General features: G+C 33.2%; 1 pseudogene; it reads left to right on the plus strand.

Annotated features, from left to right (window-relative positions):
• The first annotated feature begins 17,746 nt into the window (after positions 1-17,746).
• Positions 17,747-21,941, plus strand: LOC116637307 (annotated as a pseudogene).
• Positions 21,942-22,319: the final 378 nt, after the last annotated feature.

Here is a 22,319-nt window from a genome sequence, read left to right on the forward strand (position 1 = left end):
TAGGCAGGTTCATCCTAACCTCATACTGTTGGAATTTTTATGGAGACTTTTTCATGTGGGCATGATCAATTATTAATTCTATTTCCAGGCTCTCTCCCCTCTTTGAGAAGTGGGGGAGGTTAAGGTGGGGGTTAAAATTGCAAAGCTTTAATTATGGCCCCCACCTAGGAGCTATCCAGAGTTGATTCAGAACAAAAGATGCTCCCAGTGCTCTTATCACTTGGGAATTAAGAAGAGTTTTATGAGTTCTGTACTAGGAACCAGGAAAGAGATCAATATATATATTTTCTATTATCTCATAAAAAAGTACACAAACTTTTCTCTATCACATTTACCACTTGCTGTGCTGGTATAATATGTCTTCAGTATTTTTATTATGGATAAACCATCTCTACTTCTAGCTAAGAGCAAGTCCTTTATACATACACTAGATCTTCACCTTTTTCACCTACTCAGTGACATGACCCCAGTATGGCATTGCCTATTTTCTTGCATCATCCATGTATGTTCTCTACAAGATTTGTCCCAACAGCAAACAAAAACTGTCCCCATCTTAAAACAAAACAAAAGGAAAACAAGTCTTCCTTCTTTTTTAGCTCCCTAAATATCTCTAACTACTACATTTCACTCTTTGTATAAATTTCCTAAAATGGTCATCTGTATTCACTGCCTGTGATGTTACTCTTATCAAATCCTCTTGAAGCCATTCTAGTCAGGCTTTTACTCCACCATGCTACCAAAACTCTTTCTGTCTGACATCAATGATCTTCACAATGCTAAATCTAGTGAATTAGGATATTTCCACCCTAATAGATATACTAAATGATGTTTAAAAAAAATGATGACTCCATCATGAAAGCATTTTCTTCCCCTGACTTCTAATATACACACTCTCCTGGTTTTCCTTTGTCACTGAGGACATTCCTTCTTAGTCTTCTTTGCTGGTTTTTCTTCATCTCTTTGATTCTTTGGCATCACAGTGTTCAGGACTCAGCTCTGGGATCTTTTCTATTTTCTCTCTACACACACTCACTAAATAAGATTATCTAGCATCATGGTTCTAAATCTATTTCCACACACCAATGACTTCCAAATTTTAAATCTTCCTCTAATCCAGATTTACATATCCAGTTTCCTACTAGACATCTCTACTTATATGACTAATAAGGGTATCAAAATTTATATATTCCAATTGATTACCTGATATTCATAACAATATTAACAACTTTCATAATATTCCCATCTCAATGAATTGCAACTCCATTTTCCAGTTGTAGATGTAAAATAATTCAGTTATCAGTGATAAATCTTTTTTCCTCACAATCCACATCTAGTCCTTTGGCAAATCACATTGATATTAACTTTTTAAAAAATCCAGTATTTACCACTTTTCTTCACTTCTTTTGTTGTTACTCCCATCCCAACCATCAATAGCTATACTTGGCTTCTATTCTTGCCCCCTTATCACTTATCACTAATTCATCAGCCAGAGTAGTCTTGTTAGAAACCAAAATCAGACCACATAGTTCCTCTGCTGCATGCCCTTCAAAGGATTCCTGACCCTCTTAAAAGAAATAACAACAGAACAAAGTTCTTAAGATGGTTTGCAAAGCCCTACTCAAATACTGTTTGCTCCTTTTCCCAACATTACCCTAGGACTTCATCTTTTACCACTCTTCCCCTCACCTCTGCCTCCATGTTGTCTCTTGAACATGTGAGGAAAGCTCTCTGCCTAGGAATGCCTCCTGCCTAGAGCCTTTGGCCTCCTATTATCCACATGATTTACACCTCAACTCTTCAGGTCTTGCCTAAATGTTTCCTCCTTACGGGGCCTATCTTAACCATTCATGACTCATCTAAAATTACAAATTTCCTGTCTTACATTTCGACTTACATTTCCTATCCTACAGCTCTACCTTATTTATTTTTTAAAAGAAGATATCTCCATGTATTAATGATGATAAGTAAGATACTTGCTTGTTTTGTTTATTGTCTTCTCTCCCATCAGAATGTAAGCTCCATGAGGCTGGGGTTATTTGCTGTATCCCTATGCCAATCACACAGTTAAGTGTACAATAAATACTTGTTAAGCGGATTGGGAATAAATCCAAGAATCTCTGTAAAAGTGGTGGGATATGGCTATCTCAGATAATTATTCCCTGTTGCGGATTGCAGAGCTATAGCAGATTGCCGAGCTATTGCCTTATTCTTGAATGAAATTCAGATTTTTTTCAAGGAAAAAGAAAAGGATGAACTGTACATTTAAGCAGGCAACAGTGTCTGCAATGCAAATATTGATTAAAATACTTAAAGAGTGACTTTGCATTATATACTTGTAAATTCAATCATGTGGAAATCACGGTATTACAGTAATTAAAAGTATATTAATGGACTTGGAGGATAATTTATAGTTCCCATAAATAAAAGTCTGAGCTTTGGGCATTTTATTGAAATCATGAATTCGCATTTTGAGGACATATTAAATAGTATTTAAAATAACATTATATTGGGGTGCCTGGGGGGCTCAGTCATTAAACATCTGCCTTCAGCTCAGGTCATGATCCCAGGATCCTGGGATTGAACCCCACATCAGGCTCCCTGCTCTGTGGGAAGCCTGCTTCTCCCTCTCCCACTCCCCCTGCTTGTGTTCCCTCTCTTGCTGTGTCTCTCTCTGTCAAATAAATAAATAAAATCTTAAAAAAATAAAATAAAATAACTTTATATTTTAAGAACATAATAAAAACAAGCTTTATATAAATAGAGACAGGCTTTCTTATGGTGAGATGGGGAAAAAAGAGGTCTGATGATTTTATAGGAACAAATAAATTTGTTATACAAATGTTAAGTATATATTATGATAATATAGCCTACCAAGCTCAACAAAGATTAAAAGATGCCATTACACATAGTATATGCCTTCAGTCATTCACAATTTTCTGCTGAAAAAAAGATGTAGAAAAATGACTATTACAAGTAATAATGAGGTTCACTAGAGAGTACAAATAGTAGAGGGGGAAAAGAATGGCAAAAAAAAATTTAGAACAGTTTGAGGAGAACTCTGATAATTGATCTGTCCTCAAAAGGTGGAGAGAAATTTATAAGATAGGACTCAAGATATGCTAAATGATGCATTCCATAATTAAATTATGACCATCTAATATACTAAACATTTTACTGTTCTTTATTTTAATATTCCCTCTCTGTATTAGTTTGCTAGTGCTGTTGTAACAAAGTACCACAAACAACTTGTGTTGACTTAAACAGTAGAAAGTAATTATCCTATAATTTTGAAGACTAAAAGTTCAAAATCAAGTGTTGACATGGTTGGTTCTTTCTGATAGGCTCTATAGGGAAGGATCCCTTCCAAGCATCTCTGTTGGCTTGCTGATGTCTGTCTTCATGTTCATATGGTGTTCTCCTTGATTGTTTTTCTCTAAATTTCATCTTTTTATAAGGACACCAGTCATATTGGATTAGGATCCACTTTAATGACCTCACCTTAATTTGAAAACCTCTGTAAAGACCCTATCTCCAGAAGAGGTCACATTCTGAGTTGCTAGTATTAAGATTTCAACATATAAATTCTGTGGGATACAATTCAACCCAATAACATATCTATTAGTGAGTTCTATTAGGAGCTCCATCAGGAGCTCTAGGGCAGTTTGTTTGTTTGTTTAATCTCATTATAGATATTCAAAAATATTTATCAAATGTTATTGGAGTTTGTTGTAAACTTGTTCAAGAAACACAGAACCTATTTGGCACACAACAATTTGATCTTTATAACAACAAATTAATTGGAACTCTTTGGAAATCTTGAATCAGTAATCATTTATGGCATATACAAAACAACTCTTAATCTTTTCATTTTTTCATTATAAGCAAATAATAAGCATCCTTTTTACCCAGCCCCAGTGAACTGGAATTATATTACTTGTCATGTCCTTTGATATACCACCAATTTGGAGTTCTATAAAAATAAATTTAGTGCCCATTTGTGTCTAAGTATACTGCACTTATTAACATGCTAACCTTGTGTCATATTTCTTCTAATCTCTCCATAGTTTTATGTGACTTTTGAACTAAGCTTCTATCTTAGTTCTTAAATAGCAATATGATTTTCTTGATAAGAGTAGAATTCTGCCTCAAACTCTGCCCAGTTTGCTGAGGTCTGCCTTAAAAACCTTTTACCAACTTAAAACTCCCTACAAGATAAACTTTCTTCTCCTCCCTTTAAAATGTTATATTTAAAAAATTTTGAAGACAAATAATCTCTGGGAGAACCTGAGGGACATTTTCCTAAAACAATTTTTTTTTAAGCAGGTAGTTAAATGAAGCAATTAACATTGAGTGACTCTATCTCAGAAAAAAGTAAGAAACTGTCAGACAACTTCGTCTTTCTTTCAGCAACATGTTTGGGAAATGCTACCACTCTCTGACTTAATTCCTGAGTAATGAACCTCATACACCTCATTTCCAACCATAGATTTTACTTCAAATGACCTATGATGTTTCACACTCATTATTCTTTTTGTTAGGATTGTATTTAAATTCCAGTTAGTTAACACACAGTGTTATATTAGTTTCAGGTGTACAATATAGTGATTCAATACTTCCATACAACACTCGGTGTTCATCACAAGTGCACTCTTTAATCCCTATTATCGATTTCACCCATCCCCCACTCACCTTCTCTCTGGTAACCATTAGTTTGTTCTCTATAGCTAAGAGTCTGTTTCCTGGTTGTCTCTCTCTTTTTTTCTTTTTTTCCTCTTCGCTCATTTGTTTTGTTTCTTAAATTCCATTTAAGAGTGAAATTGTATGGAATGGGAGAAGATATTTGCAAATGACATATCTGATAAAGTGTTAGTATCCAATATATATAAAGAACCTACAAAGATCAACACCCAACAAGTGAATAATCTAATTACAACATGGGCAGAAGCCATGAATAGACATTTTTCCAAAGAAGACATACAGATGACCAACAGACACATGAAAGGATGCTCAACATCACTGATCATCAGGGAAATGCAAATCAAAACTACAATGAGATTTCACCTCACACCTGCCAGAATGGCTAAAATCAAGAACACAAGAAACAACAGGTATTGGTGAGGATGTGGAGCAAAGGGAACCTTCTTGCACTGTTGGTGGGAATGAAAAATGGCTCATCTACTCTGGAAAACATGAAGATTCCTCAAAAAGTTGAAAATAGAAAAACTCTACGATCTAGTAATTATACTACTCAGTATTTATTTACCCCAAGAACATAAAAATACTAATTCAAAGTGATACATGCATGTTAAAGCAACATTATCTACAATAGCCAAATTATGGAAACAGCCCAATGTTCATTGACTGATGAATGGATAGAGAAAAAGTGGTATAGATATAGATAGATATAGATAGATAGATAATGGAATATTACTCAGCCATAAAAAAGAATGATATCTACCTTTTGCCACAACATGGATGGAATTAGAGAGTATTATGCTAAGAGATATGTCAAAGAAACATACTCATTGTTCTTAAAATCACATTATTCCACTCAAAATCCAATTCAGATCATTCTAGAAAACTTCAAAATGGACAGACATTATTTAAAACTTATCTGACCAAAAAATAAATAAATAAATAAATAAATAAATAAAAATAAAACTTATCTGACACACATATATATGAATGATTATGAATCTGATGTGTATATATATATAGAATGATTCTCATTTTTTTGTCCATGAAGCATAAAATGAAATAATCTTCATCTCTTCAAAGATTTTTTTCCCTCCTGACAGATTAAAAAAATAAGTTGCAATAGAATTTGGTAGGGCAATTTAAAATCTATGGAATCTATTAATTGAGAAAGGTTCTATTTGTAACCAACATGGAGGATGGTATGTTAAACAGATCTATGGAAAAATAATGACTTACTGGAGAAAGATTTTCTAAGCAATAATGTACGAAGGTATCCCTTTGTCCTTCCTCTGAGACTATATTCATATTTCAGTCTCAGTAATCTAAGATTTCTCACTGAAAATATAAGAATACTGGATTTAGATGCTAACAGTCAAGAAAGCTCTCACCAATTCAGAGGTATGTTAGAAACTCATTACAGAAATCAAAAAAGAAAAAAGCAAAAACAAGAAGTTCATGTAATAACAAACTCTAATATTGTTTAAAAATACTTTTTTGAGAAATACATATAAAAAGCAATGTACATTGTATATTGGGGAAAATCATTTTAGACTGCTAACGTGCACAGCATTTTTTATACATCAATCATAAACAATTTATTGTTGAATATCAACAATAATCAAATTACTTTATTGATTATACAGAAAGTAAAGAGATCTGAAAGTTCATTTACTACATTATACAAACATTATTTTGAGGTATATTTTTATTAGGTAAAAAAAGAAACAAATGTAGTTTAATTTTTATACTTGTTAGTAAGGAAAGAATCTGGATTTTGATTAATAACATAGTGCCACTTTGAATTAGTTGACTTAATTTTTATGGGGTCTCAACCTCTTTAGATTAGCCAGCATGCTGACATGGTTTGGTACCTTCAATTAGCTTTGTTCAGTTATATGAACTTGTGATTAGAAGAGGCTGTCAGCCAATGTTGTAATTAGATCTTCTAAAAATAAGAGGTAAGAATCCAGTTACATCTGATATTGTCAATACATGTCTATGATAATAAATTCTAAGTACAAGTAACATGGACATAGCTATTTTAAACTAATTTAAAAAGTGTATTTGAAAATAGAATTAGCAGGTCAGTTAAACATAATGTTTCTCAGTTCCTAAACATTCAAGTCTGAATTGTTGCAAAAATGATTTTGCACAAATCTTGGTGGAAAAGTTTGTACCATTTAATATACACCAAAATTGTTCCTCGCATTTAAAATACATCCATTATGTAAATGATTTTTAATATAACATGCCTTTCTTCATGCTGTTTTGCTTATATTAATACAATTTTTCAATCTTTTTTTCTATGACAAATGTATTATATTTAGAAGCTTATTCATTGTTAACGCTATATTTATGAAGAATTGTAATTGACTCTGTACCTGCTGCTTCAGGGGAAAGATTTAATTTGCCACAAATTATTTTAATGTTAACACCATTTATTCACTCTTAATTGTCATGTCCAAGTTTGTAAGTATATATAAAAGTACATATACAAATTATTTATTTTGATAAACAAATATAAAATGTTATGCCTTTATAAGATAATCTATTTAACATAATCCTACATACTCAGTTGATTTATATGAAAATCCAATTCTAAGATTTCAACAAATCACTTTTGATTAAATATCACAGAGGTGAAGTGGTTTCCAAACTAGTTTATCTTTCCTGTGATGTAAAGTATCTTTTGTATGAGTGGGGAGAAATATAAATACAATTATATTAATAAATCAAGGTTTAATTTATTGAATTTATTGTCCAGTACAAATGGTGAATATTTTTCATGAACATAAATAATATTCACTTGCATTTTACTTGCAACACAAATTTTTTTAAAAAATCAATGCATCTCTTCTAGAAAATAAACTGATATGGGAACATAGAATTTTGAAAATATAACACTTAATAGCAATTTAATAGTTATGTAATAATTCATATTTATTGTACTTAGATTATTGTCAGCCAATATGAAAGGTTTTTACATATCTTGTCACATTTAATTCCTGGAACTTTTTATGCATACTCTACAGATGAAGAAAATGAATGGCTTAATAATATTCACAAATTTCATGGCTAGTATAGAAGAAATTGCCTTTTAAAACCTAGAAAAACTAGGATTTGAAATTCAAGAATTCAAGTTTTTATTCATTTCATGCTACATTTTATAGCCTCCAGTTTATTTCACCCTTTGTGCAGGTAAGAAAGTGGAAAATAAGTGCCGTGGAAAAAATGATGCAGCTTATTAATTGTAACAGAAGTGATACTCAAAATTTTGCAATCATTACAGCACAGGCATTGCCCCCAAAAGATGGACTTTCCCTATTAAGAATCAATATGTCCTTATGGTTGCCTAACAACTAAATAGCACCACTTAATCATTGCTTCTCCGGTGTTAAAACACAAGAAATTGTGATTAAAACAAGAGCACTTTTTCTATCATACTTTCCTGACTTCCAAATTTTATTATTTCATAAAGTCCTCAAATTTGTATAAACTCTTAAAAGGGTTTGTGAAAGAAATGTTATAGCATCAATATTTTGAAGTCAAGTATTTTATGCATCTGGTATATTATATCACATAGCCAGGGTTTTTATTACAAGTAATTTTAACAGTAATACTACCAACTATTGAACACATGTGGTCTTTACCTAAGTAATTTTCATTCAGTCCTTGGAAAAGTCTATTCATGTGCAGAGTCTTATCAAATTTTATAGCATTAGTAAATGAAGAAAAGAGAATTGAAATAACTTAAACCATTAGCTGGTAAGTATGAGTTTAGGTATCAATATGAATCCAGGGCTGTCTTATTTCACACTCTTGATATTGCACATGGATATCACTGCACTAAATTATACTTCCTTAGATCATCTAGAGACCAAGAATTAACCCAAATATTGCCTTCAAATTATGATAAATAATATTTTCAAACATTAATATGATATATACTTTTATATAAAGCAGTATTAAGCCAGAAAGACTTAGGATCAAATCTATATCTATCACTAAAGTAATGGTATTATTTTGTACTGTTATTTACTCTCTCTGGACTCATTCTCATATTTCTTATATTTAAAATAACATTAGATTTCTTACTATGTGGCTAAAAGCACACATTTAACAAACTGCACTAATTGCTACTAAGAGATGCTTAAAAATGACATTATTATAATTATTACTATATTATTATATTAGATACGACCTTTTATATCAGATACCACAACAATATCCAGAAGCATATTGAATAAGAGGGAATATATTAGTATTATGTGGAGATGTTCCTTTTCAGATTTAGACCCTTCCATTTCCTGAGAGGTATGCTACCCCCACCACAGTGCATTATTTCTTAGGAAACATTAGATCAACAAAACTTTCCTGACACTTTTTCCTTTAGAATCTTTGCTGTGGGTTAATCAGATAAATCAGTCCTGCTAATGTGTTAAGGAAGTAAGTCATTACCCTTTATGCAGATATTATCTCTACTGAGAGAATAATACCTGAATTACGTAAGGAGTCATTCGAAAAAATAGAGTGTCAGGTTTTGGGATACTTCAAGAGGAGAAAACTTTTTTATTCACTATCTTTTAATCAACAAAATAGGCCACAGAAAAGTACTACCTATAAATAGGTAATCCTGGACTGGGTATCAAAAGACTCTCATCTACACTGGCTCTGCTATGTGGTTGATCTTTAGTATAACACTTAACCTCATTCCTCCCAGTTTCATTCTTGTTAAAGGTGAGATCTGAGCAAAATTATTACTAAAATATTTTATGTGTTTATTTTTATTCATTGTTAAGCAAGTATTTCATTGTAGCTAACATGGAATGACACTTTTTTAAAGATTTTATTTATTTATTTGAGAGAGAGAGCACAACCAAGGAGGAGGGGCAGAGGGAGAGGGAGAAGCAGGCTCTCTGAGGACCAGGATCCCAGGACCCTGGTATCATGACGTGAGCCAAAGGCAACAGCTTAAGCGATTGAGCCACCCAGGCGCCCCTGGCATGGTAATTCTGTTTGCTTTTGTTTTGTCATGAGGATTTGGCAATGAGCAAGATAGACAAGATTCCTGCTCTTCTTAAAATTGCATTCTAGTGAGGGGCGCCTGGGTGGCTCAGTCGGGTAAGCGTCTGCCTTCGGCTCAGGTCATGATCCCAGGGTCCTGGGATCGAGCCCCGCATCGGGCTCCCTGCTCGGCGGGGAGCCTGCTTCTCCCTCTCTCTCTCTGCTGCTCCCCCTGTTTGTGCTCTATCCCTCTCTCTCTCTCAAATAAATAATAAAATCTTAAAAAAAAATTTAAAAAAAAATAAAAAATTCCTTTCTAGTGAGGAAAAGCAGAATATATGTGTGTGTGTGTGTATTTAAAATGTTTTCAATATATAGTTTTAAAGAAAACACTGTAAACGTAAATAATGCTATGCAGATTATACAAATATGATTGTGTGATTAAAAAGAAGTCCAAATTACTAATTAGCTATTAAATATTAGATGGTCAGAGAAGGCGTTCTCAGAGAACATTCAAACTGTGATCTGACCTACAAGGAGGAAGCAAACCTGCATGCCAAGATCAGAGGAAGGAAAGTTCTATGAAGTAGGAAAAACCAGAGCTGAGATCTTAAGACAGGTGTGAATTTGTGTGTTTAAGACTAGGAAGGCTTGAGCGACATTGGGTGGCTCGGTTTCTCTCAGGCCATGATCAGGGTTCTGAGATGGAGCTCCTCTTCAGCTCCCTGCTGGGGGTGAAGCCTGCTTAAAATTCTCTTCTCCTTCTCCCTCTGCCCCTCCCCCTTCACGCTCTCTCTTTTGTGCGTGCTCTCTCTTTCCTTTGCTCTCTCTCTCTCAAAAAAAAAAAAAAAAAAAAAAAAAAAATGAGGAAGGCTTGAGGGTTTGAGCAAAGGGTGAGAAGTGAGATGAAGTTGGAGTGGTAAAGCAGTGCCAGATCATGCAGAGCACTGACAGTCATGGCAAAGTGATTGATCTCTACTTCGTGTTTGATCGGGTTGAAGTGTATCGCTTAGGATGACATGATCAGGTATGTGATGCTAAAATTGAGTGTGCACTGAATATAGATTGTGAGAGTAGAAAAAGGGGACAAGAAGTAGAACTGGGGGTTATTGCACTAATGTAGAATTATGATGGTTTGGACTAAGCATTTGAAGGAGGGATTTAGAGAATTCAACAATCTGGAATCTTTGAAATATAAACATCCAGAAGGATGGCACCCTTATCTTCCTGTGTTTCTGGGAGGGTAGGAACCTACCTTTGATAAGCGCTAATTAATAAACACATCTGGCCAAACCATATTGACCAACTTCCCACCAACTTCTTCCAATACCTTTCCACTAGCTCATCCAGTGCTCAAAACCTCTCTCACCTTTCGTTTCGATAGAGTTGAGTTCAATCTCCCCTCCTCTATTCCAATAGTCTTGAATAAAGTCATACCCATAAAATTGGCCCAGTGCAGTTTTTCTCTTATAATAATTAAGATGAAAAATTTGACTTTTTCTTGAATGAATGTGGATGTTTTATTTAAAAATGTTTAAGATTATTATAAAAATTATTCTTTTTATACATGTAGATCTATTTTGCTCATACTTAATTCAATTTGCTTGCATTATTTGGAGTTTTCCACTTTGTTTTGTGTTGTTGCTGTTTTGTCCATGAAAATAATGTTTTTAGGTAATTTAAAGCCTCTGTGTTTGATTTTTACTTTCTTAAGATTTTTATAAAAATCATTTAAAAATCTTAATTTTAAATATGTATGTCTGTGTTATTGAATAAAATATCAGAAAGCATTTTATTATTTCTTTGTACAAAAGAAAAGCTATCAAAATGAGCTGTTTTTCTCTTTCTTTACCTCTTTTTTACCTTTTATTTTCAAACTCTTTTTTTCCACTTCCAGTCTCTATTGCTAAATATTGGGAGTCCCAGAGATCTGTACGGGGTTCCCTTCTCTTTCCTGTCTGTATAACTTCCTGTCACTCGTCCCTATGTAACCTCATTCATTCTCATGGATTTATGTAACATCTATATGCTGAGAACTTCACACGTATATATCTTCAACACAGGTCTTTACCATGAACTTCCCACTTGCACACATTACTATCTTTGGAAAGCTATTGGAATCCCAAACTTAATACCTCTAACTCTGAACCCTGTTTTCTCTAAGATCTCATGCTCTCCCTACCAGCCTTCATCACGTTTTTCAAGATTGTGTAAATGATTTTCCTGATAAGCATCATTCTGGTAATAGCCCCAGCACTGGTTGGGGAAGACTTCAAATTTTGTTATTAGGAGATAGAAAGAATGAATAAAAATTTAACAAATTTACTCCAGATATTCCCCATACTGGGACAACCCTGAGACCTTAGGGATCCAAGTATTCCAGACATAAAAGAAATCACGGTATATCCACTAATTCTGCATAGTACTATAGATAATATTTTTACCTTAAGTTCACATACACATTAGGAAGCATTAAGTAGTAATTTGCTTTCATTTCTCTTGTTTATCAAAATCAATGTCTGATCTGTCTTGAGTAGTAAAATATTTAAATAACTCTGTTTTAAGCTTCAACTGTGAAAATATGCTTAAGTATATTAAACACTAAATAAAACCCAAAATGCATTGTGTATATAAATATTTTATATTTTTTCATAGATATTTGTATATCCATTATGACAACTTAATTTGACCACATTCAGTATTTGTATGTCTCACTATTAGTTTTGACTATATGGTCATATTTTCTAGAACTTGGGCTCATTAGAAAACAAAGACCATATTCCTCGTGCTGGTAAGTTGGTAATATTTTGGCAATTTCAAACATGAGTAATTAATCTTGTGACGTATTTTTACTTCTATCTGTAAGACTATCTCATTTTATTTCTGTGGAAATAGGGAAAAAGATAAAATAGAAATAATTTTGTTTTAAATATTTTATTTATTTTATACATATTTATTCATATTTTCTCTATTGATTAAGCAATACATCTATATTTTATGAGATATAACAGGTGAAGGATCTTTCTCCCATACCTATCCTTACTCCACCCAAGTTTCCTACCCATAGATAACAATTATTCATGATTCTTCCATTGGGATTTCAAGAATATACAAGGATATACATACTATAAGTATATTACATATTTATTGCTTTATATATTTATTTATACTTATGTATATATAAACATATACAAATAATAAGCGAAAAAATAATATACGTATATATTTCTCCCCTTCATTTGATACAAATATTAGAGAACTAACATACTATACACACAAATCTGCGTCTTACTTTTTAAATCTAATAGTATATGATGGAAATAATTTTATATTAATTTTAATATCCATTGTTTTGTTAAATTTGAAACAATATTCCAAGGTACAGACCAGTCTTATTTAGGCCATTAGTAATTAATTTTTTTAAATCAATTAATTTTCTCTTATAAACAACACAAAATGAATAAATTGAATGTAGACAATTTCTAACAAGTGCAGTGTATCTTCAGAATAAATTTATAGAAATGGAAATGGTAGTATGAAGGGTAGTTTGACTTTTAATTTTGCCTATATTACTTAAAATAATGATATGGAGTTTCACTTGAAACTTGAATTTAAGAAATGATTAGCGATGTCAAATGTGCTCCACAGGCTCAACTAGTTAGATACTTCATAATACTCTCTTGAAATTTTACTTTGGATTATAAATAGTTAGATATCGCAAGAAATATTTACTTTGCCGGGGTTAGAAATATATTGTGCAGATCATTTGAAAATAAGTTTAAACACGACAAAGTTCTGTCCACACATAAACAAAATTAGTTATACTCATTAACTTAACAAAGCTAAATAGTATAAATCAAAATAATTATTTGAGCTATTTTCTAGAGTTGAGATGAGATTGAAATACTTTTAGACATTTCATCGGGTACCTAACTTCATTCTGAAGAGAAAGGAAATAACTTATTTTTTTTTCAAGTCATTTCTGAAATGAAACATAACAAAATCTGTTATTTCAGTATCTATAGGCACTTTATGAAGACCTAGTGATAATGAGTTTGTTTATGATTTTTATCCAAATAAAGCTATGTGGTCTAGTTGTTCTTTCTAAGCCTGCAGCATAATGAAGAACTTTAATGTTCCATCAAGGGCAAATGGAAGGTGGATATGAAGTGATGGTTCGCCCTTGCAAAGAAAGGTCTCTTTAGATGATTTCTTAGAAAGAATCAGAAGAAATTGCAATGGGAAAACATTCAGACAAAAATCTGAGAGATGTGTTCTGTGGAATAACTGTGTAACACACTTGTGATGATAATTTTGGAAATTTATTCCTGAAAGCAAATATTCAGAGATTGCCTGGTCAAGCTTCTCTCTATGAAATTCCGTTTGTTGAACTCACTTTCTTCCAAGAAGGAAATGCTGCTTTTGACTCTAAAAGATGAGTCAATTGTTATGTCTCTAATTAAATTGCCAAAGTGTTGTCTGTGACATGCCTTTGCTTCCCGTTTAATTTGTTGTTAAAAAGATTGTTTTATTGATATAAAATGTTCCCACTGATATATGTGGATGTGGGAACAAGAAAAAAAGTTTAAATGATATAATAATAAATAAACAGATTTTAATTTTGTCATGGAAGATGCAACGCAGTATAGTTAATAGTAAATCCGCTATAGACTATTTTTAATTTTTGGCTGACCAACCATAGTTGAATAAATAAAATCATTAGTTGTGCATATTCCATAGATACAGATATATGAAAAATAATATTGAGAAGAACATTCTTTTGTTGTTGTTTTTAACTTCTTATTTAGAAATGATTGGTTTCAACCTTACAGAGGAATTTCAGAAATCAAAGAAATTCTATATACCCATTATTTATATTCACTCATTCATCATTAACATTTTCCCACATATGTGTGCTCCTTCTTCCTCTCTCCCTCCCTCACCCTTATATATATAATTTTACAAATGACTATACTTACCATTATTTTTTTCTCATTTGACAATAAATTGCAGCAAGGGGTATTCTGTTATTGAATTATCTTTTTCGTTGTCCAGATATTTTCATCAAACAAGATGTGGTGTGGCGGTTAGCCAATGGAGAATATAAACAGCATTAAACTACAGGTAATGGAAAGGTCTCCATTGGGGGATATTACTCTCCATGCCATGAATCAGTCTCTGGCAAATTCTGTCATTAGCATGTGACTAGGCTGCAGTTTTTGTTGTTTCTTGCTTAGGTAGTATGTTAAACTGGGCCAAATGCTTAAAAAATGATAGATTTGATTAATAATGAATCAGAGTTTTATGCTAGATTTATTGCTGACATATGAGTAAATTAGAATTAACTTGGTTTTAAGAATGAAGAACAACCTTGAAACTACAATGTATTGAATGAAGGGAAATGGTATGTGCCAGTGTGAAAAACTTTATGAAGATCTGGTGACAATGAGGCTGTTTATGATTTTTATCCAAATAAAGCTATGTGGTCTAATTTTTCTAGTTTTAGATAAAATTATATTAAATTCTGAAGTCTGGCACACTTAAAATGATCCTTACTATAAAGTTCCAGACAGGTGCTTCTTTACTTACCTTTTTCTGGCCATTTGGATTTGATTTTCTGTCAACTGGATATTCTCAGTGTTTACCCATTTTCATTCAAATTGCATACCATTTTCTTGTTGGCATGGAAGAACAATTTGTGTAACATATGTGTAACTCCTAGCCATGTGTATTGGAATTTTCTTACAGCTACCATTTGTCCAGTGACTTTAATATATATTTGCTAGAACGTTTTTCATTGTTAAATGTTTACTTTTTAAAATGTATAAATTTCCAGTCTAAATTAAATGTCTTCTCATTTGGTTATTTGTGTAGATTTCCAGGTTTTCTTTTAAAATATTTGTCTTTGTTTTTACCATTTTAAGCCTTTAGTCCATACAAAATATATTTTAAATATAAGAAGGTTATAATTTTCTTTAGATAGCTAGTTATTTCAGTACCATTAAAAATACATTATTTTCTTATCAATGGCTATATAACTACTCTTTGAAATAATACATTAAATTCACTACAGTCTTTTATGAGTTTAAACTTATAATGAAACAAATTAGTCTAAACTATTCTTCTCCCTCATCTTTTAATATATTTAAATACCTATATAGTCTTTAATATATTTAAATATATAGTTTTCCACTTAATCTTAAAAATGTTTAAACCAATTCCAAAACAAATTCTGTAGGGATACTAAATGAATTTATTAAAATAGTATGTCTTCTCATGCAATAATAAATTATTTTTTACATTTATTCAAATGTTTTATACTTTAAATTAAAACATAATTTTGGTTGTCTACCTCTCTTGTTAAGTTTATTCCTAAACATTTTATATTTTTGTTGAAATTTTGAATAAAATATTTTCTCTTTCATCTTAGATGTTTTTGGTATGATAAAGTTTGGAGTTTGAACGTTCTTTTCATATCTAGCAGTCCCATCAACTTCCTTTATTCTAATATTTAAATTTTTTTCTTAAAGCATATAATGAAGTCATGGGCAAAAGCATCATCTTTTCTAATATATATGTAAATTGTTTAATTTAATTTTCTCACTGCATTGAGTATTCCTTGTATTAAATAATAATAGTGAACCCAAATTGTGGAACATACTGCACGGCAACGTTTGATCTCTGACAAAGGTGTTCAATGTCAGTACCATGAAGACAAAAAGACTGAAGAATTCTTATAGAATTAAGTAATGGATGCATGATCTGAATTGAATAAATAACAGAAAAAATTGCTATAGAAGATATTTTCAAAAAATATGGCAACCTTTGAACATAGATTGTATGTAACATAATATTGTAGTAACTTTCTTCTATTTTACTTATAAATATATAAATATAGAGAATGATAAAGCAAAAGTAGCAAAATGTGAACAAATGGTGAAACTAGATGAGCATTATATGGAAATTCTTTGTAATGATCTTGCAATTTTTCTGTAAGTATAAAATTATATTTTTAAAATAAAAATATACGGGGTGCCTGGGTGGCTCAGTCGGTTAAGCGGCTGCCTTCAGCTCGGGTCATGATCCCAGGGTCCTGGGATTGAGCCCTACATGGGGGGGTGGGCTCCTTTCTCACCAGGGAGCCTGCTTCTCCCCTGCCTGCTGTTCCCCCTGCTTGTGCTTGCACTCTCTCTCGCTCTCTCTCTCCCTCTGTGTCAAATAAATAAATAAAATCTTTAAAAAATTATAAAATAAAATAAAAATATAAAAATAATGGTGAGACTCAGAAATCCCTGTTTACTTCCTGATATTAGTTGAATTTTTTTAGTGCTTTCACATTTAATAAAATATTTATTGTAAGTTTTGTTAATTATAAAAATTTTATTATGAATACTTGTTGAATTTTATAGAATCTTTTCTAAAAGCATTATTGAACAACTCCCAAGATGTGTTGGAGTATGTTAACAGGCTTCCTGATGATACCAAGCCACCTTGCATTCCTGGAATAACTCCAATTGAGAAATATTATATATATATATATATTTTATATATATATGTTATATATATATATATATATATATATATATGAAACAAGTTGAAAATTTGAATAGACTGGATGCCTTAGAATAATTGAAAAGGCAATTAAAATATATAGCTTTCAAAAATATATATAGCTTTCAGTATTACATTAGGATTAAATGGTTTCACTATTTCATTTTAACTTAAAATAATATATTATTCCATGCTGTTAAAACTATGTTTTCAGTTGTAAAAGAGGAAAGTGTTTTCTCCATTTAAGATACTAAATATAAGAAATAAGTTATTAAATAAATAAACAAACAAATAAGCCAGAATACCTAGTGAAAAAACACATCAAGATCTTTATTGACATGGGTAGCTTAACCTTAACCTTAAAAAGATTTGGAGAGTCCAGGCTGCCGGCTGGTTTCCGTGTCAGCCAGGGCTTGTGCGGTGGGGCCATGGTAGCAGAGATGGTATCAGGGGAACTGGCTAGAAGTCAGGATGGCTAACTGGTCAGCTGCCCATGAAGCTCCCTACATATGCTTATATCTTAAAGAAGCTGAATAGAAGACTTTCTAGTTTTGTGAATATCATCATTTGGTAGATGTGGAAGGATGTCCAAGGGGGGGATGTGACCATCAAAAGTCCTCTCCCACAGTAAGTACTTGAGGCTGGTCTGAGGCATTACTTGTACATACAGAAAAATTATCTTCTTGTTTACTGAATGGAAATAAAATCTAGATGCTGAAATTCTCTCATAATGTTCTAATACGCCCAAATTTGACAGCGACATAGAAGTGGAGAATCAGTTTGTGGTTTCCACTGACGAGTGGAGATGCAGGCTAGATTGTTTGAATCTTGCTTGGACACAGCTCATGGATTCTTGGCTGCTGTGTATACCCTGTGATATCCAGGTCACTGATCCAGACAGGATGTTCACCTTACAATTTTTGTGAATGGCACTCCAGAATGAGGCAAGACATAGTCATTCCTAGAGGTTACAATAGAAATCTGCTTCCTGGAGCAGGAACCACACAGGCCCTGCTGTCAATGTAGGGACAAGCCATCACTTCCATCTTTATATCCAGTCAGATATAGTTTGGAGTGTCAAGTCACAAAAAGTCTACTTTATTATTATATTTGGATTTTTTTCAAAATAACTACTTCTTTTTATGTAAATATACTCTTTATATTCACTTTGTTACCAATCCCCATATTGAACTCTTTTTTTAAATTCTAGTCAATATGTATATGCACCTACATTTGATCATATATTCTGTACATTATTTATTTGCAAAAATATGTATGAATATTGAATAAATAGCATTTGAACGTTAGGTTAGATTTTCTTTTCTTTGTTCTAATTTCTTGATTTTTGAAGGAAAATATCTTTTCTTCTTTGAGATTGATAATGTTTAAACTTTTGAAGTTGTATTAAGTTTTGAACCCTACAGATTATGTAATGTCTGATACTAATTTTCTCTATTTCTAATTATTTTATAAATAAGAACTTTTTATTATGTAGTTTAGAAAAGTATTTTGATTTTTACCTTTATTTCACTGTGATAGAATATAGGTGATAATATCATTATTTTTTTTAAGATTTTATCTGTTCATTTGACAGAGAGAGAGCACAAGCAGGGGGAGTGGCAGGCAGAGGGAGAGGGAGAAGCAGGCTCCTCGCCAAGCAAGGAGCCCGATGTAGGGCTTGATCCCAGGACCCTGGGATCATGACCTGAGCCGAAGGCAGACGCTTAACTGACTGAGCCACCCAGGCGCCCCAAGGTGATATTATTTCTATTTTGAAAATTCTTTAGGTTTTTTTTTTTGATGTTCTATTAGCATAAGTACTAAAAATGGTGTTTATCAACTCTATTAAATTTCTCAAATATTTTATATTTGTACACTTCCAAGATATTTTATGATGTTGCATTTAACTGTTTTATCTCTCATGGACTTAGAACTCTGATCATCTCCTATGCTATTTTGTTTCTGTTCTTTTTTCCTTTTTCCTTAAAAATATTTTGTATATTTTGATGCTATATAATTTGGCTTGTGATAGTTTATTGAATTAGTATATATTTGCTGCTCTCATGACCTTTAACAGTCTCACTTTTTTTTTTTTTTTTTTTTTTTAAGAATGTGCCTGGTATGTAGCATGGAATTGGGTTGCATTTTTAGTCCTAATGTTTTTATTCCTCTCTAGTGTTGGTATACTTCAAGAGCTGTTCCTATCTTTTGCAGATGGTCTTTCTGTGCTTTGAGTTGAGATTTCTTCTCTTGGTTTGAATCCATCTGCCTTTGCCTTTGAAACATTTCTTTATAATTCCTGGTCTATCACATACCTCTTCTTGTTTTCAGCACTTTTTTTTTAATGTGCTCTTAAGTCATCTTTTTATTCCTAAAAGGAAAGAAAATATGTGTACTTAGCCCACCATTTTGAGCCAATACAGATCGCTATCTCTTTCCATGCATTTGAACTATCTGAAGTAATTGAATTAAATGAACTTTGTGTCTTTCAGGTTGAGCTATGAAGGCATCAAGTTTAAGCTGGAAATAAAATTGGAAAAAACTTCTTTGGCTCATGAGACAGTAGAGAGAATGTTAAGATTGTAAAGTATTTTTTCTTTTTTGCTATGGACACAATTAGATTTTTCCTTAGTATGAATTCCTTAGTATTATTCCACCACATGCAATTCTACTCAGAGAAATTTGCATTTAATGTTTCTAGAGTTTCATGATATTTAAGGGATGTTTAAGGATACTATCATATTGGGCGCCTGGGTGGCTCAGTCGTTAGGGTCCTGGGATCGAGTCCCACATCGGGCTCCCTGCTCAGCGGGAAGCCTGCTTCTCCCTCTCCCACTCCTCCTGCTTGTGTTCCCTCTGTAGCTGTCCCTCTCTCTGTTGAAAAATAAAATCTTTAAAAAAATTAAAAAAAATAAAATTAAAAAAAAAAAGGATACTCTCATATCCTTCAAACTGATATGTTAAAATCAACTTGAGATTTTAATCATGTGGGAAAGAGTTGGTAAATGTTAGAAACATAGCATCCATAGTCAATGCATTTGTAGGCAGGGGAATAATAAAAATATTTACCATGTAATGTGGCACTGGAATCAACGATTCAACATGGAAATTGACTAATCAGAAGAGAAGCTGAACACAAATACAGGTATTGCTATAAAGATGTATAATGGCTGAATATTAATTGTTAATATATAAATACTTATAATTATTCTGGACTTAAGGAACAATTTTATAAAAAGTGAAACACTGCCATTGTCTAAAAGCTATTGTTTTTAACCAGGGATGTTCTAGAATAAGTGGTTAACTTAAAAGCAGGCATTCAGTTCTCTAGAAGTTGGTACAAAGCCAAGGCAATTTTAAGTGGAAAGACAAGGCGAATTCAATGTCTTTTAATTAGGCCACATAGGTAAAATTTATTTATAAAGGCTAGAAAATTAAAGAAAAACAATGGCCTCACAAAGAGAATGTTGCTGCTTTAAAAACTATTCTTGTCTGAGTTGAATATAGAACTACAATTTATTTTGAAAATCAATCACAACTCCACTTTATATCATAAAGTAAACTGTTTTTCAAAATCTAATAGGATTATGCTATTGATTCCATCTATACAATGCTAGCTGGTATTGCATACCTATGAACTATGACCTATTATGTTACTGAGCATAGGAGAAAAGGGATTAGTCTGTGAAACAACAAGCAGCTTTCATGTCTCTGTACAATGTTCACATACCTGTTAACTCAACATTTTATGTTAGTACATGTCAAGCAATAAAACAAAACAAAATAAAAAAGTGATCTGTTCTAATCCTTGAAGCATCTGGCTAGGCTTACTTGGAAAAATTCAGTTTGGGTGCCTATTCAAAATCCAGGCACTGGATATGAAAGAACAGTTTTTGTTAGTCTGTTTGTTTTCTTCACAAAGTTGAAAATACTACTGAATCATTGATTTCAACTGCATATGATTCCAATAACTTCTGTAGTGTCTTCTTAAGAATTATTTAATCAGTCCACTCCGCTCAAAAGCCAGCACCGTGGTCATGACCTTGGGTTACTGGGACATTCGCGGGCTGGCTCATGCCATCTGCCTACTCCTGGAGTACACAGACTCACACTATGAGGAAAAGAAGTACACAATGGGGGACGCTCCCGACTATGACAGAAGTCAGTGATTGAATGAAAAATTCAAGCTGGGCCTGGACTTCCCCAATCTGTCCTCCTTAATTAATGGGGCTCACAAGATTACCCAGAGCAATGCCATCCTTCACTACATTGCTCACAAACACAACCTATGTGGGGAGACAGAAGAGGAGAAGTGTTGCATGGACATTTTGGAGAATGAGGTTATCGACACCCACCTATACTTTGCCAGGATGTGCTACAACACTGACTTTGAGAAACTGAAGCCTGGGTACCTGGAGGGACTGCCTGACAAGATGAAGCTCTACTCACAGTTTCTGGGGAAGAGGCTTTAGTTTGCAGGGGAGAAGCTCACCTATGTGGATTTCCTGGCTTATGACCTCCTTGATATACTGCGTATATTCGAGCCCAAGTGCCTGGATGCATTCCCAAACCTGAAGGAGTTCATGTCCCGCTTTGAGGGCCTGAAGAAGATCTCTGCCTCCATGAAGTCCAGCCGCTTCCTCCCAGGTCACCTGTTTCTAAAGATTGCCATGTGGGGCAACAAGTAGGGCCTACATGGGAGGGAGTGCCAGTGAGGAGCCAGAGTTGTGTTTGCTGTGTCTCCCCGAACAGCTGTCTTGCTTCTTTGTCCTTTGTTACATTCCTTTGTCCCCACGAAATACCTATGGGCCCCTTTTTCTCCCTCCCAACCCTGTCTTCATCCAGGCCCTTTGTTGTCAGCTCTCTACTTCAGCAAATTTCCTCCCCCACCAGTGTTATCCCTCCTGCACTAAAGCCAACCAGACCATTCTTCCCTGGGTGGTTGCTCCACCTGCAGGAGCTGGACTGGACTCCTGGCCTGCAGAGCGCTGCTGTGAGCTCCCCCATGCTGCCTCGAAGCCCCGTAAGGCCTGGAGTGCAGGCCCCGGTCCCCCAGGGTGGTCCCT

This window comes from Phoca vitulina, unplaced genomic scaffold (genome assembly GCF_004348235.1).
Source record: "Phoca vitulina isolate PV1807 unplaced genomic scaffold, GSC_HSeal_1.0 scaffold14, whole genome shotgun sequence".
NCBI classification, from domain to species: Eukaryota; Metazoa; Chordata; class Mammalia; order Carnivora; family Phocidae; genus Phoca; species Phoca vitulina.